This window comes from Oncorhynchus kisutch, linkage group LG13 (genome assembly GCF_002021735.2).
Source record: "Oncorhynchus kisutch isolate 150728-3 linkage group LG13, Okis_V2, whole genome shotgun sequence".
NCBI lineage: Eukaryota > Metazoa > Chordata > Actinopteri > Salmoniformes > Salmonidae > Oncorhynchus > Oncorhynchus kisutch.
Window position 1 is genome coordinate 23,923,094 of NC_034186.2, and position 7,004 is coordinate 23,930,097.

Consider the following 7,004-nt stretch of genomic DNA (forward strand, 5'->3'; position numbering starts at 1 on the left):
CTCCAGAGGCTCAAAGGGGATCTCACACAATGCCTCCAAATCCAGCATCAAGTCCCATGTGGGCGCAATAGGTTTAGATACTGGTCTGAGACAATGTACACCTTTCAGGAACCGCACCACCAGGGGGTGAGCCCCAGATGAGGCTCCATCAATTCCCACATGACAGCTGAGATAGCAGCCATGTTCACTTTTTGCTCAAAAAGCTCCTCTAGGAACACAAGGATGTCCCTAGCAGAGCACTGAAAAGGAACAGGTCTTTATTTTGGCACTTGCCACTTATACAAATACAGACCTTTCGTGGAGGGCGCCCTTGCATACTGCATGGTAGAAATAACATTCAGAGGTAAACCCCTAGCTAGCAGATTGGCCTTCTCAGGGGCCAGGCCCAAGGGAACCAAATCTCTGGAATCTTGTGCCAAACCTGTCCTTTCACGTGGGACAACAGATCTTCGCAAATTAAGGCTGCCTGGGCCAATGGGGAGCCACAATAATGAATTATAAGTCCTCCCGGCACACTCTCTCTAATGTAGGCTGAATCGGAACCACTGATGGAAACGCGTAAAGGAGGATCTGAGGCCACTGGTATGACAGAACGTCCGTTCACCATGGGGCATTCGGATCCCTTATCAAGAAAAAAAGACGACACTGTGTTTTCCAGCAATGAGTAAAGATTTATGTTGACCCTGCCGAACCTCTCCCATATATGGACAACCTCCCACTCCTGAGGAGGAGCCCCCCCCCACCCCCGAATAGCAGATCCGCACTCGAGTTGAGGCAAATGTGAACTGCTCCACAGCAACAGGGAGCGAGCCAATGTGAGGAGTGGGAGGGACTGAGTCCCCCCGTCTGTGGATATATGCCACCGTCGTCATGTTGTTGGTTATAACTAGCACATGTCGGCCCGGAAATGGGAGAGGAGGCACCTGAGTGCTAAGTACACCTTCAGAAGATCCAGGTAATTGATATTCCCCGCACTCTGTGACACCGTCCATACTCCGAGAATTGATTAACCCTCGCACATCGCGCCCCACCCTTGTAGGGATGCGTCTGTTGTGACCACCTTGCGGGAGAACACCTGACTCATGAGAACCCCTTGTGACAGCAGCAGGGTATCCCTCCGCTGGGCCAGTCCTGAAGGCATATCAGGGATAGCTTAATCGAATGGTTTAGGTGACGAGATGCATCAAAGCCTGGAATGCCCGCATCAACAATAGTCCCAGGGGAATGACCACTATCATAGAAGCCATTATCCCCAGTAAGCACAGGAACTGGCGAAAACGTACTGTATGCCCCAATCAAAATTGGGCAGAAAAAGTGATTTACGCACGAGACCAAAGACTATCACTCCATAATGGAGCTTTCTGCGACTGGGGTACAAGGGCACGTGAAAGTATGCATCCTTTAGGTCGATGGTGGTGAACCAGACCACTTGGGGGTACTGTTGTCACCATGGGTGTTTAGGGGGGCTGGCAAGGGAGAACCCGATCGGTCCTGCGCCACCTCCCATCCCCGAGCTAGGGCTGTCTACTTCCCTGTGCTGTGGCAGGACCATCTCTCACCTCATCTCCACAAACTACACATAAATCGTGAGTATCTTTCAGAGAAATTCTATAACTGCATGACTGGGGGCACGTTCTCGACCCCAAACCAGACTTAGCCATCGTCGTCTCTGTTGCTTTCTTAGCAATCTTACTAATTTCGCTAGCAAATTGAAGAACAACAAATTGTTTGTGATTAGGAAACTTATGAGAACAAGTACAAACTTCAGCACACAATGTCCAGGGGGTGAGCAAGCTCTACTGCTATGGGACAGATTAGTTGGAGTATGAATCGTTCCTTTTCACACCGAGGTGAAGAGCGGAATAATTTAAGGAATAAATCCGAGCCTCACGCTTATCACCTTTGACAGGCGGGGCGTCCACCGAGGCAAGGATTTTATTGGCCTTGTCAGGCGGGATTGTAGATCTTCAAACAAAGTCGCGAGAGTGGGACTCCCCCACAGTGTGTTGTACCGAAGTTGTCTGTCTGAAAGGGAACTGCAATTCACATGTGATGTAAAAACATGCTGTTCTCCTCAAGTGAATAGGTGGTGTTAACATGTAAACTCTAGATTGAATACACATGAAAATATGATTTGAAATTTAAGATCAACATGTGAAAACAGTTATTTTCAACCGCAAATTTGCCGTCTTTTTTTGTAATGGATCCCACATCTGAATCCTAGATATACAATACTCTAAGCTGACCTACTTGTATAATATGTGCATAATGAGTAAATACTTTAATTGTCCTATTTTGGTCCAATGATGCCTTCTTACTTTCCCCAATAATGTAATCTGGAAGTGAAGTGAATGAGTGTGCTTTATGTGAGTGAACATAGCTGGTCACGGGTACAGAAGACAGACATCTGTAGAATAATCTGTTTGCTGTGAGGCTGTGAGGAGCAGTGTGCCTGATAGAGCAGAGCTACAATACTGAATGTAGGCTTCTCAGCATGTGACATGTGCAGCTCCAGCAGACAGCGGCCACGTGAGACAGACAAAGAGACGGCAGAGAGATGAAAGGTCAATGGTTAGGAAGCAATAATAACAGGGATTAACTTTAGTTAAATGTTTAAAGAAAGAGAAAGGGGGGTGACATGTGCACACACATGACACACACACACACACTCTCACACGATTGCCGGGGAGGTTCTCCATGTCGATTAGTCATCTACAGCAGAGGTAAAGAGAAAGAACGATTGAGAGAGAAAGAAGTGTCTGTGTGATTTGAATGACATCAGCGATGCCAGCCGCATTAGTTAGCTCTGACTGTAGTAGCCGTATGAAAGGTGTGTGTCCTTGGTACCAAGTGGGCGGACATCTCTCATCATTTTCCTTTTGTACGGTTCTTCCTAGTATTGAAAAGGGCTCCATTTGATTTGCTTGCGGCTGATTCTCTCCTTGTGGCAAACAAACTTTCCTTCTGTCTGACGTTGCCTGATGTGGAGGGAAGTTAAAGGATAAAGACTTTGGCTCAGGGCTTTTAAGGGTGAGCATTCTGACAGCTATGTATATTTCTGATTGAATATGCTATGAAAAGCACTGTTTTTTCTCTTTGTGCATACTGTCACAATTGTCATTGGTGATATCAAGGAATGGCATGTTCATTGTTGTTCAGTAATTGGCAGCTACATTCTTCCGACTCCCCAATGATTTGACAGGAGACTAGAAAGGGTTGTTCAGCAGTGAAGTGCACGTGCCAATTATGCCCCTGAACAAGAGACAGATAAAGAGAGAGAGAGAGAGAGAGAGAGAAGGGACAATGAAAGAGAAACAAAGGGAGAAAGAAATAAAGCGCTAGAGAAAGAGACAACCCTGGCTCTCTGCACTTCGTTTGTGCTGTTGCTGGAAAATGGGAAGTATTTCTGCTCCACCATGTGAAATAAAAAGAAACACATCCAAACATTTCCCATGCTTAGAAATGTGTTTTCTTCTTTCTCTACTGTCTAAGAAAAACACTGCTAACATCTGAGCTGCTGCTGTGTTTGCCTCCCAACACCCTGACCATGAGACCTCACTCCACTACAGCCACCCCCCTGTTGTTTCCTGCTGTGGATGAGTGCCCCTGTTCCCCATTTGGCATCGCAGCACTGGATGGCTGAGTTATGTGTGTGTAGTGTTTGTGTATACGTGCATCCGTCTATGTCTGTGTGCACATTCACTTAAACATTGGTGGGTTCTGAGCAAGGTTATTATAGTTTTGTGAGTTTCTATTCTATTCTATATCATTTTTATTTCTATTCATTTTTAGATTTACACTACTGTTCAAAAGTTTGGGGTCACTTAGAAATTACCTTGTTTTTGAAAGAAAAGCACATTTTTTGTCCATTAAAATAGCATCAAATTGATCAGAAATACAGTGTAGACATTGTGAATGTTGTAAATGACTATTGTAGCTGGAATCGGCTGTTTTTGGGGGGAATATCTACATAGGCATACAGAGGCCCATTATCAGCAACCATCACTCCTGTGTTACAATGGCATGTTGTGTTAGCTAATCCAATTTTATCATTTTAAAAGGCTGATTGATCAATAGAAAACCCTTTTGCAATTATGTTAGCACAGCTGGCGTTCTTCAAACTAGTTGAGTATCTGGAACATGAGCATTTGTGGGTTTGATTACAGGCTCAAAATGGCCAGAAACAAACTTTTCCTCTGAAACTCATTTGTCTGTTCTTGTTCTGAGAAATAAAGGCTATTCCATGCGAAAAATTGCCAAGAACTGAAGATCCCATACAGCGCTGTGTACTACTCCCTTCACAGAAAAGTACAAACTGGCTCTAACCAGAATAGAAAGAGGAGTGGGAGGCCCCGGTGCACAACTGAGCAAGAGGACAAGCACATTAGAGTGTTTAGTTTGAGAAACAGACGCCTCACAAGTCCTCAACAGCTTCATTAAATTGTACCTACAAAACACCAGTCTCAACGTCAACAGTGAAGAGGCGACTCCGGGATGCTGGCCTTCTAGCAGAGTTCCTCTGTCCAGTGTCTGCGTTCTTTTACCCATCTTAATCTTTCTTTTTATTGACCAGTCTGAGATACGGCTTTTTCTTTGCAACACTGCCTAGAAGGCCAGCATCCCGGAGTCGCCTCTTCACTGTTCACGTTGAGACTAGTGTTTTGCAGGTAAAATTTAATGAAGCCGTTTTAGTTTCGGTTTTAGTTTTAGTGCTTGGGAAGGTAAGGAGTCACTTATGTGCTGTCAGCCTATAGCAGGGGCACTCAAGTAGTATTTGAGATGGTCCAGTCACACGAATGTCCTAGGTGGCAAAGGCCCGGAAAGATATTTTGATTTATTGGCGTAGTAACAAACCCCCACCTCGCAATCAATAGGACCCCAAACTGTTCCAACTGTTCACACCCTTCTTGTTGGCAGAGAGACAAATTAGCTGTTTAAAGCTTATTATGCCATCAAGCAAACAAAACATTTAGCCATTTTTTCCCCTGCAATTCCCCCAAAATGTGTGTCTTATTTGTGTTTACATCCTTACCAAATTCCAAAAATATTTGGACAGTATAGCTGTTATACCTAGGTCTTTATCCAAGAAATTGTTTGTGGTTGTTGTTCAGATTAAAGTTGGGTTTGATTGGGATTGTCCCTTTTATCACTATTCTACTAAAGCTGCCATCTTCTAACACTACAAAAAGCATTTGCTTTTGTACTTTCCAGCAATTTACTCACCAGATTCAGAACCTTGAAAACCCCATTAGAAAACATTTAAACTAAACATAATTTATGATTGTTTTGATTTGAATTTAGTTTGTTTTGCAGTCAAAGATTATAGTTTCAGTATAGTTTTATTTTTTCAAATGTTTTAACTTTTTATTTTATTTCAGTCTACTAAATAGTTTTTCCACTTTTAGTTATTATTTCAGTTTCAAGTTTGTTTACTATAATTTACTATAATGTCGCTACAATCATATATAGGGCAATATGACACCAATCTCGATGACACACTCCGCGCCATTCATCATGAGCCGTACGTCCGTTACCAAAAACTACACACCAAATTTTTTACAGGTTCGTTAGCAAAATCTTTAGCCAGGAACTAGCTCAATGTCTTGCCGTTGGATAAGAACAAGGCAACAGAGTCCATAAAGGGACCATTAGACTTGACACCTTTCGGACTGAATAAGTTTGTAGGTGTAACATTTTTGATTACATTTATAATTTATCACTCTCACATGCTGATTGTTATCATCTATACAGCACTTCGCCAATCAGGCCTTTATGGAAGTGTCCAGATGGAAGCCACTCCTAAGTAAAAGGCACATGACAGCCCGCTTGGAGTTTGCCAAAAGGCACCTAAAGGACTCTCAAACCATTAGAAACAAGAGTCTCTGGTCTGATGAAACCAAGATTTAACTCTTTGGCCTGAATGTCATGAGTCACATCTGGAGGTAACCTGGCACCATCCCTACGGTGAAGCATGGTGGTGGCAGCATCATGATGTGGGGATGTTTTTCAGTGGCAGGGACTGGGGGACTAGTCAGTTTTGAGGGAAAGAAGAACAGAGCAAAGTACAGAGAGATTACTGATGAAAACCTGCTCCAGAGCTCTCAGGACCTCAGACTGGGGCGAAGGTTCACCTTCCAACAAGACAACAACCCTACAGTAAGCACACAGCCAAGACAATGCAGGAGTGGCTTCAGGACACGAGGCTGTAATCGCTGCCAATGGTGCTTCAACAAAGTACTGAGTAAAGGGTCTGAATACTTATGTAAATGTGATATTTACGTTTTTTATTTGTAATACATTCGCAAAAATGTATTAAACTCGTTTTTTGGCATTTTAGTATAAGTCTCTAACAATAAAATGTGGAAAACGTCAAGGGGTCTGAATACTTTCTGAAAGCACTGTATATCATTTGGCTGTATGTATTTTTAGATATAGGCCTATTGTAAATGTGTATTAACGTTGCATCACCATCTTTATTGCAAAAATAAATTAAAGTACAAACATAACTTTAAGCAACATATTATTTTGACAGGGGTAATGAATTGTCAATTGATCAGCACAGCAATTGATAAAACAGGACCATTTTTGACACACAAGGGGTTCTGAGCTTATGTCAATATTACACAGGTAATCTAGCAGTTACATGAATCCGGAATGTAGACAGGCTCTATCTATCTGAGCTACTGTGTTGATATGTTGGGCACCTACTGACCAAAACATTATGTCATTATGATTTCTTTATGACACGTATTGCTAAAATAAAGGTTTAAGGAAATACATGCATACACCACATTACACCACATAGTTATTAGATATTCAGTTGGATGTTTCTCGATGTGGAAGCAGCGCAGTGGTCACATCCTTGCTGTGTATATCTCCCTCTGCTGAAAGATATCAAATTCATTTCTCTCCTCTCCTATCCTCTCCCTCTCCTTCCTCGCCTCTACCTCCTCACCGCTCCCTCCTCTAAGAGAGAGGTGGATGAAAGGAAGGCTTTAGTCCAT